The 12,716-nt window shown below is 39.1% G+C and overlaps 1 protein-coding gene across 2 annotated transcripts in view; it reads left to right on the forward strand.

The window, feature by feature from the left end:
- Positions 1 to 12,716, forward strand: part of esamb (endothelial cell adhesion molecule b) — a 53,585-nt gene that overhangs the window by 16,189 nt on the left and 24,680 nt on the right. Inside the window, exon 1 of one of the 2 annotated variants that reach the window (XM_005739312.1) lies at positions 12,262 to 12,323. The exons of the other annotated variant lie outside the window; for it this stretch is intronic. The gene's annotated coding sequence lies outside the window, so the exon portion shown is untranslated. Of the gene's footprint in view, positions 1 to 12,261; positions 12,324 to 12,716 lie in introns of those variants that run through there. 2 annotated transcript variants of the gene reach the window in all.

A 12,716-nucleotide genomic window follows, 5' to 3' on the forward strand; every position in this document is an offset into this window, starting at 1 on the left:
ATTGTCATATAAACTGCAACAGATCAACATGGAAACCCACTGGATGACTTCTGCCATGGGGGAAGATAGTCAATATATCTGCTGGGTCAAGAGTTCATCATTATTTACTGACTCAGATATATATATATATATTTTAAAATGTAATAAAAGGCTAAATAATTAGTTACATTCTCAGCCCAGGGGTAACCTAGACATATAATGCTCTAAGCAAGGAAGGGTCAGCAACACAAGACTAACGAAAAAAAAAGTTCCTAGTGTTCCCTGCTGTTCCCTAACCAAAAGCAAAAGGTAAACAAAAGACAGTACACTAACCTATGCTCCAATCCAACAAAAAGAGGGAAAGGTTACATCAGAACAGGCTTCTAACTCTTTATTACCTGCTGCAGCTCTCAATACATACAGTGGATAATTATTCACAATTTCTAATTACTAAACTATTTACAATGATACAAGGAGTACAAATGAAATCACACTATTCATTAAGGACTCTCAGTCACACCTCACGTTCATTCAAAATCATCAATCATTCCCTTCTTTTGCTTTCCATCCGTCCGTTTTCTTAACCCCTTACCCAAATAAGGATCGTGATGGAAATCAGAAACAAACAGGCTCCAAAGTGTATTTTTATATTATTTAGTCAAGACAGAATAAGGTCTGTGAGTGTCTGATGATCTGATGACAAAGAAATGGAAACTCTTAACCTTTAAAACATGGTTATCACATTTACAGCATGTCTGCAGTTCATCAGTGATAAAAGTAGGTCTAGTAAAGGATACCACAGAAGCTATAAATCAGATTCTTCTCCCTAAAAGCTCACACAGAATTTGCAGCTGTGAAAAAGGTTTAGCTGCAAACTCCTGTGTACTGATAAAGAGGGTTGATACACACGTTAGATAACGGTTACACAAACAACAAAGGAGACTGTTGTGAGTGTGCAAGCTATGTACAGGATATAAATTTGAAAACTATACAGAAATATGAACTATGCAAGTTATAAACAGTTGTAAACAGTTGTAGAATTATGATTATCGTATTGTACAGAATGATTGTTTATACAGAATTATACAGTAGTGCAGTTAAGATAAGGGAAATATGTGAATAATTTCTGAGTAACTTTGTACTTTCTTCAGAGATAATATGCATGTACCTTCCCATACCATAGTCAGTAACTGAAACCCAAGTTAGCAGTGGCGACCGCTTGGAAAAAAAAGAAGCAATCGAAAGTACCTTAGTTATCTCTTAGAGAAGCTAATGTGAAGAATGCAGCTACATAGTTAGCTAATGCATTTATTGAAGTTTGTTAAACCTCTGTTTTTGTTGTTGTTTTTATTTTCAGCAGAACAAAATTACGTTGTAAAAAAAGTTAGAAGTGAAGTTGTGTGACAGCATCATTTTCTCAGAAAAACATGGTTGATGAGTTTATGGTCTCAGTCTCTAGTTTTCAGTCATATTAAATATGTTTTTAAAAATCTAGCATTAGGGGGGCTTAGTTTGTGATTGATAAGTACATTTTCTATTAACCAATGGGCTACATCCAGCTTATGGGCTTCCATCGTTTATATACAGTCTATGCACGATAACGTTATATTTTTATGAAATATGCACATTTCCACTATACTTCAAATTTCACACTGTAAAAATGTTTTTGGTCACATTCTCAGAAATACAGAAATTTCTGCTCATGCTTTTTGTCCCACACTATTGAATTTTTTGTCATGGAAGTTGTAGGTTTTCAGTTCAGCGTCTTGTGAAAACTAATTTCTGAGTTCCATAATCTGTTGATGATGCATCCCATAACACTTCAGCTTTTGTTGTCGTTGTTGGTTTTTGTAGCACATGGAATCAACATGGAGGAAAATTCACATAAGACAAGGTCAGTGGAGAGCCACGAGTCACGTCCCCTCAGGTGTGGGTGGGAATTAATTGCAGTCTCTTTCTGGACAATTTCATACAGGCAACCTTTGATAAAAGAGATTGAAATGTGTTAATACCTGGTGTAAAAGCAATTATGCTGTGTTATACAGAAAAATAGAGCAATATTGTGCCATGCAATATTGATTTCTCTCCATCTTTTACAGAAAAAGATTATCGATCTGTGCATAATCTTACAGGAGTCAGTGCCTCTCCTTTTCTCCTTTTTCTACTATAATTGACTCTCAATTCAAAGGAGAGTGTTCATGCATGCTACAATGTGTCTTTTGTGTACAACTTTTGTCAATCCCATCTCCCTCCCTGCTAAAGCCAGCTTGGCCTGATAATAAGATTAGAGTGTGGAGAGGCAGCTTAGTGACCTGGTCTAAGAAACAGTGATTGATTATCTGTAAAGCTGCTGCAGAAAGGCAAGGCTGGGAAAGGGGTCTCAGAGCAGAGGGTGGACGTGAGGCTGCGGAGGTGAAAGGGCAACAAGTGCTATTCATATAGCACTGCACGAATGTGTCCAAAAAACCAGTATCAGAGGTTTTGCAAAAAAAAAAGAACGGTAACTTAACATATTTTAAGGTCAAAGGTATTTTAAGGTCATTTTAAGGCAAAGTGGCAGGAACACATAACTCTAGAAACAGTGGGTCAGACTTTTTGTAAAAGAAATGATGTAATACAGGACTTCTTCCACCATTCATCTTCTCCTCTGTGATTATTCACCTGCATGAATACAACAAAGTAAAGGCTTCAGTATGTTATAGTAGTTTTGGGTTTCTGGCAGTTGTGCATTTTGTTAAAATAATACAGGAATATAGTGGTTAGCACTGTCATCTACCAACAAGCAGGTCCTGGTTTCAAATCCACTGATCTGTGTGGAGTTTGCATGTTCGCTCTGGGTACTCTGGTTCCCTCCCACAGGGGTTAGGTCAGTGGGCAATTCTAAATTGATCCTGAGTGTGAACGTTTCTTTCTCCTGATGTGTTGAACCTCTAACACATTGCCAACCTGTCCGGGTTGTACCCTGCTTGTCTCCCTATGATACCATGGAGGGACAGTCTTCACCTCCATGTGACACTGAGTTGATAAGAAGAAGAAAATGAATGATATATATAATATACTCACAAAGTTTGGGTTGAGGAAATGCATGCCGTGAATGCTACTGAAAATCATTTTAAAACCAAACACAGATAAAGTACATGCAGGAGATCATGGTCTCTGTATTCACACTTAAATCTATACAAAATGCCTAAAAAGTCTAACTCTTGACATTAAAACACAATGAAAGGAGGCAGGATGCCCCATGGACACTTACTGGGTGAGGCATAGTAGACACATCCAGCTGAGAGGAGGCATCTGGGGCCAAAAGCCAGAAATGTATCCTGCTCTCTTTCTGCATTTCTGCATCACACTTGTTGAGGTATGACAGAGGAACTGAATCCTGTTTCACTATACATTACAATTTAGGTGCACTTTACAATAATTTCACCAGTTTTGATTTAATCCTCACATTTGAATGAATGCCAGCTGGCATGTACTGAGGCACCAGCTTTTTATTTATCAACTTTGTTTCAGCGAAAAGCAAAGAAGCTCAGGAGGATTACACAAACACCACAATAAATCTCTTTCATGTCTTTGACCATAACACAGAGACGCCACACCGAGAATCTCAAGGGAGCAACTGTTCTCCATCTAATCCCAAAAAAGGAGGGAGCACACGTACAAAAGCACAGTTTATAATGCATTCACAGCCAGACCCCCGAGAGGCTTTAAAAGCTTCTCTCGCTTAATCTATCATGTCAGGGTGTGGGGGCCATCGAATCCTTTTACACTTTGATATAATCCAAGCTGATTACAGTCCTCTCACCTCCCTTAAATTACTGCTGTTCTTAATTGTGTTGAGTGCAAGTCGACGTCGACTTTGCCTCCGTGTTGTGTACTGTCTTTTTTCTATGTGTGTGCAAAAAATCATTTAATTCTCCTGGAAATAGAAAGGCTGAGGTTATGGCTGAATTATAATGTCTACCATGCTGCAGCAATTTTTCTGTGCGTGTGTGCTTATGGATCTATTTGTGATTTTCTGTGGATCTGTTGGTGGTTGAAATAAAAGCCTTTTTCAGGTCTTTGAATTTAATCACTCAGTATGTCCTGCTGTCACACGCTGGTAATCTTTCTGTGTCGGTAATCTGCACTTCAGATTGCTGTCAAATTAAAGGACATGTGAAGACTTGACAATCTTGGACTATTCACCCCTAGCAGTCTGCTAAATGTTTGCTAACCAGCTGACTGACTTTAAGGAAATAGTGAAAAAACAGTTCTCCAGAAGTTGATTCTGTTCATCGGACGTAGCGTTTTGTGGGAGAAACGTTTCGTCACTCATCCAAGTGACTTCTTCAGTCTCAGCTGACTGCAGGTTTCCCCAATCTTATAAACGGTACATTTGCATAATGACTGAAATCAGCCCACTGAAGGAACAATGGGCTGGGAGGTCAGTTCCTTAATCGTAATTATGCAAATTCTCATGACCATTGATCAACAACCACTGACCAAAACCTACTGATCAAAGACCACTGATCAATGGCCGTGAGTACCATTCACAGAGAGTTGGGGAATGGCTGCAATCACAGCATTGTAAGATGGCAAAAGATCTACCCTTAGGCCCCCTCCTCGATTCAGAGATGGTCTTTCCCTTTTCACGTAAATGGCCTCCTCAAACCAGCGTTCCTCCCTGTCCAGGATGTGTACATCCTCATCCTTGAAAGAGTGTCCACTGGCTTGTAGGTGTAAATAGACTGCAGAGTCCTGGCCTGACGAGGTAGCTCTTCTGTGTTGTGCCATCCGCTTTGCCCGAGGTTGTTTGGTTTTCCCGATGTATAAATCCTGGCAATCCTCCTGGCACTTAACAGCGTACACTATGTTACTCTGTTTGTGTCGGGGGACCCGATCCTTGGGGTGGACCAATTTTTGGCGCAGCGTGTTTTGGGGTTTAAAAGCCACAGAGACCCGGTGTTTAGAAAAAATGTGTCTCAACTGCTCCGATACTCCTGACACATATGGGATCACTACAGGTTTTTGCTTGGGCAGCGGTTGTTCTGCAGTCAGCTGAGACTGAAGAAGTCACTTGGATGAGTGACGAAACGTTTCTCCCACAAAACGCTACGTCCAGATGAACAGAATCAACTTTTGGAGATTTACTTTCCTGGATGATTGAGAACGCATCAAGATGAAAAAACAGTTGTCTTAAGCCATAGCTGATATCATGACACAGCTATTTTGTCTTATTGTTTATTTGGCTTCAAAAACCAATATTTAAAAAAACGACAAAACCAGTGTTTAGCTTTGTGCATTTATTGGCTTAAAAAAGGCTGCCAGCAGTACAAAAAAAAGATTATCAGTGTCATGGTCCCAGGACCTAGCATTTTGAGTTTGGGGATATTTTCCATTTTGCTGTGGTCTCATGAGTCTTTGTTCTGAATCAAGAGATGATTCTACTTCAAACATTGTACTGTTTAGTCTTGAGTTAGTTTTTTCCAAGTGCCTCTTAGGCCTCTATCTATGTTTGTGGTTCATGGTTTCTTGTGTGATATTGTTAGTTCCCTTTGTGTCCTAGTTTTGTCTCTGTCTTGTTCTGAGCATCTCCTGTGGAAGTCAGTCCTGTCTTATTTTTTCTAAATCTCTTAGCCCATGTCTTAGTCCTGGTCTCATTGTTTGTTACTTCCTGTTTTATTTTGATAGGCCCTTGTCTTTGTGTGTTTTTAGTTTTGCTTTCCCTTAGTTAGTTTGTCAGATTTCATTCAGCTTTGTTCCCTGATGTTTCTCATCTCCTTACTTTACTGGTGTATAAATATTATCTGAGTCTTCCTTTGTTCTCCATTCTCCTGTGTTTTCTAGGAAGAATTTTGAGTTTGGATTGACCTGACCTGCTTATCTTTGTATTTTTGTTAGTCTGCAAAAAAGCTATTTAGAGTTTTACTTGGTGCTTTTGGAGTTTAACTCTGCCAGCCACATAGCCAATGTGACAGCCGGTTAATTGAGGGATTAATAATTAATCAAAGACACCTTTTGGGCTCTTTGTATGGTAATTGCCTGAGTTAATGTGGCCTGAAGCAGGCAGCTAGTGAAAAAAAGCAACATAAATCTACAATAGCGTGCAAAAAAGTCAAAAGCCACCCCTCATTTCTGTATATTTTGTTAGGAAAATGGGAAATAGGTGTTGTAGATTTTTGTTCTGTTCTCAAATATTTAAGAACACACTGGACATCATGCTGAGCTCTGAAAAATTCTTAGCTAAAAGCTCTTTGGGAATCACTTTGTTGGTGCAAAAATACAATTATATCTGTAAAACTATGTTATCTTTGACATTTTTCATAGATTCAACTAAGGAAATGGGAATTAGTGATTTTTGTAACATGCTGCTGGAAACAAAGTGCTTAAAGATATTTAAAATCGGTTCTTTATTAAGTTATGTACACACCAGAGACAACACTAGTTCATCCCTAGAGTTATGCGTTTTGCATGCTTGAATGAGTCATCCCATATGGAAAAGAAATAGTAAAAACCTATATGTGATTACTCATGAAAGTGGCCACTTTCTCATTACTTTCATACATTGTTTTAGTAAGTATCCAAAACATACAAGTTTCATTATATAATTTTTCAAGGGATCTTATATCTGTTTTCACTCTTATATGCTTTTCATACAAGTTTCACACAAGACAGATACAAACTTTATAAGATTTATATATATCTTTTCCATATGGGATAGGTCAGCCTTAAGTGGCTAAACAAACAAACAAAAAAATTGCCCTAAATAAGGTCAAGCATAAGGACTGGAGTGTGTTAACTCTCATTCAACCACAGGCTCCGGGTTTAACATGACAGCATCTTTACCAGCAGCAGGGCTGCTCTCCCATTACTGACCTTGCACTTAGGCCATTCCTTGAAGAGAAAATGTCTCTACGGGGATCAATACTGTGTCACATTAGTACAGTAATGCACAGCAGGGAAGTAAAGCAAGATTTGAATTAGCTGTACAAATTACAGGGGCCAAGGTAATTGTGCCTGTGATTGATGAGGATGTCAAACAGATGATAATGAGTCACGTCACACGGCAGTACTGCCTGCAATACCCTGTGAACTCAAACAACTGACTATAATATTTTATTTTTATGTTATGAAAGCACTGTTTCTGAGAAGTATTGTTCCCACTCAAGTAAAGACTGTTCTTAATTACATTTCAAGGAAACCACATTTTCCTCTCCCGTGAAATACTTAAGGAGGTAGATGGGGTGGAGAATACTGGGGGTAGAGAATTCACTTAAAACAATTGTTGTACACTATAATTGATGAATAACAAAATATTTAGCTGTAAATTAGACACTGATGGACATTACCATTGGTATGACTGGCTAATGTACTTTCATGTTCTATCCAAGTTCTATCCAAGTTCTTGCTGAGGAAGCTGAGGCAGTAGACCAGGTCATCTACTAATTAACAGGTTGGTGGTTCCATCCCTGGCTGCTCCAGTCTGCATGCCAAAGTATCCTTGGGCAAAATACTGAACCTATTGTTGCTCTTTCATGTGTTCATCAGAGCGCGAATGTTAGATAGAAAAGCACTTAGGCATAGAAAACAAAGCTTGTCTGAATGTGTGTGAATGGGGAAATGAGGCATGTTGTATAAAGCGCTTTGAGTGCTCCAGTAGAATAGAACAGCACTATATAAGGACCAATCCATTTATCAAATTGCTGCATCTCTTTGTAGGCAGACTGTGCCACACTGCACAGCCATTCACAGTATACTGGTAATGCTGCTTTGTTGGGCTATTTTAAACATAGCACTAGAAGGGATATTATTCACAGCATTTTCACTCAGAAATCAAGAGTTTTATATTCTTAAGCTTCATTTTTCATTTGGACAGGTCCAGGTACAGAACAAATTGCTTTGTTTTAGGAACAGATCAGGTTTTAGGTTAATATAGGTCTTTTCACAACATTTACCCCTTTTTTAGCTTTCTGTTACCAGGTAATGAGTCTAATATGATTGATTGCTCAAAATTATGAGAGAACAGAATGAAAGACAAAAAACTTTGCTCGTGTTAGTTAGATTAGAGTCTTTTCCTGTTGCTACTCTCACCTTTGGCCAGACCCTTCAGCGATTCTGTAGGTGAACATGTGGGTAGGTGGGCGAAAGTGTCAGCTGTATTCATCTGCATAATTCAGACAGTTGGATATGTATGGAAAGGGATGATGCCCAACAGGGTCATCACTACCGACCATCTGATCCTGTCTCTTCTTGATGCCTGTCTCTTTGAAGCTTTATATAATGATTTCATTATATATTCAAGTCCAGTTCGTTGTTAAAAGCTACAGACTTTATACACACTTTTGTTGTGAAATACTAAACTACTTCAAACTTTGACTCATGTGTGCTCTATGGGAATGCATGAAGTGATTTATATTACCTATCTCCTAGATACATGTTAAAATAGCATGCTATAATTAGGATTTTTTAAAATATAGATTCAGCCTATGTAATGGCATGTCCATCAGGTGTTAATTATTGATCACGTCATTTATATGCTTAAGGTAAAGATAGACATTGAGATATAGGGCGTATTAGCATATTTCAAATGGGACTTTTATCCTCAAAAGGATAGTTGTGTGGTGTGATAGTTTAGCGATTTTACAGAGGTTGGATTTTTTTTATTAAAGGTTTCGTATGATATGAAATTACTTTCATTTTTTCCACCAAATGTACAGGTCAAAACTGAAATAAATAATATTTGCATAGTATTGATGGATCAAAGAAATGTTTTCCCAGCTTCCCAGTTTTAGAGAGCTTAAGCTCATTTTATGTGGCACAACTGTTTTGGTCACTACAGTACACTACATGGTACCTACAAAGAACTAAGATTAGTATTTAGAAAATGAATATAGCGGTTCACTATAATGATCTAAAGAGCCAGAGCTAAAATAAGCGAGAATACTGGACTTTGGTTTGTCAGATTTTCAGACATAATGTCATAAACTGTGTGTGGCGCAGGCAGGATTGGACCGAAAAGCAGACTCGCCAGGCAGGATTTAACACAAGAACTCAGATTTATGGCTGGACTGTCAAAGAAATGCAAAACTAATCTAAACTGTGAAGCTTGAAACCTGAACTAACACACAGAAATACACAGTTAGGAATGAGGGAGAACACGACACTGGACTGAGGGAATCCCTGAACATGGAATGAAGACCTTCACAATAAAACAGGAAATGAAGGAATGCAAGAATCACAGGGAATGAACACAGAGGATGAATACAGACGAGGAACACAGGCAGGCACACACTATAAATACACAGAGGGACACTGGGAAATCACACACAGGTGGGAGACCTGATTAACCTGACGAGACAGGGGAACACTAACACCAGGGGCCAACAGAGGGAGCACAAGCCCAGAAACCCAAAACCCCAAACTACAAACCATCTCAAAACAGTCCACAAATAATAATAATAATAATAATAACAACATCAATAAATACACAAAATCACTGAGTCACGGACCATGACAGTTACTCATTCAAACTAGCCCAGAAAACTACAAGGTTCATTGACATCTGCAGATACGTGGCCGTACATTGATTGAGGGAGCGCTTGGTTTGCTTTTGCTTTTGCTTTGTCTTCTTTTGGTGGCGTGCATATTTTCAGTGTCACTCGATCATCTTCACTTGTGGGAAGCTGAAATTGTTATTGCGATTAATATGAATTGTGCGACCCTTGTCTGCAAAGACTTGGCAGTTACTCACAGAGTGGCAGTAAAACATGAAAAAGTGCAATGCAAACAGGAAACAAAGACTGTTTGCCTTCAAAGTAAGAGTTGCACCTTTTGAAACCTTATGGTGGAAGTGGTACGACATTTTAAAAAAACTTGTGTTGAACTTTTTCAAATTTCACTAGCGTTTGGTTGTAGTTAACCACTTTTTGGAGATAAGTTGACATCTTTCATGCAAACAACAGTGAATTCAGCAATCTACTATCAACAAAAGGAGGATTCTGGTGCAGTACCTTCTTTGTGGCTGATTTCACCTAGCAACAGAAAACAACCACTTGCCAGTCGGCTTTTTTCCTTAGCAACTGAAGATTGACAGTGAGTTGCCAACTGGTCTCTAGGCCTGTGTGGCTGATAGCCACAACATTTGTTAAATGCGTGCTTTACACGTCTGTTAAAGGCACATATTAAAGACAGAAGATGTGAAGGCAGATGTGGTCTGTGCATCAGTTAAAAGGCTCCATCCTGCTGATCACATTGATTAGGAACTTCAAAGTCACATATATCGATTGGATTGCACTTCAAAAAAAACCCTCTGGTTAGGATTTGACACTTGCCCTAAGTCTGTCTGGTAAAAGTTGAATTCAGGACATCTTTTTTTTCTGTTTATACCATGGCCTTCTGAGTCTTAAATCCTGCTTTCAGGTTGACATCTTAAAATCTGGGAGAATTTTAAACACAGACCTTTGGTGTCTGGGGTCTCTGAGGAACCACTGTAGCATAGGCTTATTATGCTTTGTCAAGAAATTCTGTGATCATTACTAACTGTAAACCTGTAATAACCTGTAAATACATCAGCTACATCTATAAGTGACCATATTGACACATCTGTACTTAAGCTGATACGAAGAGATTCATCTAAATAGTGTTAGTGCTAAAAAAACTCAAACTGTTCCTTAATAAACAGACACGAGAAAGACGACTGTTCCAGTCTCCAGAAAGTGAAAGCAGCATCTAATTTACTTCTCACCCTGCACGTCCTCCTGTGATGAACTTGTGAGGCATCTGATGTTGTATACAGATTATGAGCCTCATCCTGTAATTCCTCTCAGCCGAGTGCTCAGTGGAAATCTGAAATCAGATCACTCAGCTTCTTAATTACAGTCTGACTGCATTAAGCCCTCCCCGTGTCCCACAGGCAGTAAAGTGGCAAGAGGGGGCCTTAGCCGTCATGTTCGACCCTGGACTTGTTCAGCAGAGGCCCTTTCAGCCCTCACCCTGTCACTCTTGTCAGCACAGCTCGCCTTGTGCATGGTAACACATGACAGATCTGGGAGATAGAACAGCCAAGCCTCACCCTGCTGCCACACTAATGGTTTATAAATATCTTCTTCAAAGAGCCGAGATGGTGTGAGGGGTAGCATGGTGGTTATGGGCTCTGTTGTGGTGTAACATTGCAGACCCATTTAAGCTCTCAGCTTGCCTTTCATTCCCTGCCACGAGGACCCAAGAGCTGGCTGGAAGAGGGGTTAGGAAGTGCACTGCGGGACTCGAGATGGACAGCTGGGATGAAAAGGCTTCTGGCTGGCATCCGCTAATTCAAATCAGACAAACCAAGTCACCACAACAGCTACTGTGGTCATATTCAGCTAATTTTTTTACCAGTTTGGAACATTTATACAAGTGATACATTAATGCCAACATGTACAGATGTTACCCTTTTTTTTTCAGTTCAACTTGCATAAGTCACAGAAGTTGTCCTACAATAGAAGTCTTTGTTTTCCCACATAAACACCTATATCCCCTGTGTGAGCGGTATTTGCATGTGATCAAAGCCTCAGCCCACTGCACCCTCCTTCTTTCTCTGACTATAGAAAACTGTTCCTCTGCTTCCCAGTTTCTTGTATTGCGCTGTGTTCACAAAAAAGAGCATTGCGGTTAAATTTTCTGTATGTCAGGGCTGTAAGAAGACATGTAGGGCTTTCAGGATAAGAGTCAAAGGACAAAAAGCCAAGCGTGTGCAACGGTTCTCTGACTGACCTGTTGTTACACTCCTTAAGAGAGGAGGGGAAAGAAGAGAAGTAGTACGGTGAAAATTTACTGATCTCTATTTAGTTTTCACTGATGCGAGCTTTGTGAATAATGATTATTATCAAAGGTTGTAATGGTAGTAATCTCATTTTAGATGATTTAAGCGTACAATATATCACGCAGCGTTTGCCTCAGTGCTTTAGAGGCAACTGATCCTCGTATTTACCTTTGTGTTGGCAGAATGCAGTGTCAGAGAGGACATGAAGGGTCATGGCTCTCCGGTTTTTATTGCTTCTCATGTTTATGTTTAAAGGAGTCTTTTTTCAACTGATACTGACACCCACTGGCTACGTTATTACGTACAGCTTGCTACACTAAATGGATCAAATTCCTTGGCCAACTACACATTACACCTACAGGAGCTTTTTAAAGTTTTTGTGCTGACGTTAATGCCAGAGCAGGTTTGGAACTCGGCAGTTATTGAGTCAAAAGTTAAAATAGAAAAAGTCATTAATAGAAATCATAACGCCAAAGATGTCTTTTACCCCGTCGAGTCAATTACCAGCCAAACTGGGAAACATACAAGTATGACAGTGTGGTGGCGGGAATATAGTTACGTAGGTTTTTCTTGATAACCATAATGAGAAATGATCCAGAGCCACATTCTTTGAATTAAGAACATATTTAAAAATGGTATGTAAAAATCTGTGACTTGTTGAACTCGGGTCTGCCATAAGTTGTAGAATGACTGATGCTCCACCGCCTGTCACTCTAATGTCATAACGCAGACTTTTCGTCCCTCTTAAAAGTGGAAAATAGCGCTCAATAATTTGGATTAAAATAAACGTAACTGTGGTTTTTCTGACTGATTTAAATTTACAATTTAATCTTTTAAAGTCAAACCCAGTTTAATCCTCAGTTCAACAGCTTTACATGAGATGGCGCATACCACAAGATAACATAAAAAGATGGTGATAATCACTTAAACTTTAACTTAACTTTAGGTTGGG

The sequence above is a fragment of the Pundamilia nyererei genome, unplaced genomic scaffold (genome assembly GCF_000239375.1).
Source record: "Pundamilia nyererei isolate P.nyererei 1_Seehausen unplaced genomic scaffold, PunNye1.0 scaffold00091, whole genome shotgun sequence".
In the NCBI taxonomy this organism is placed as follows: Eukaryota; Metazoa; Chordata; class Actinopteri; order Cichliformes; family Cichlidae; genus Pundamilia; species Pundamilia nyererei.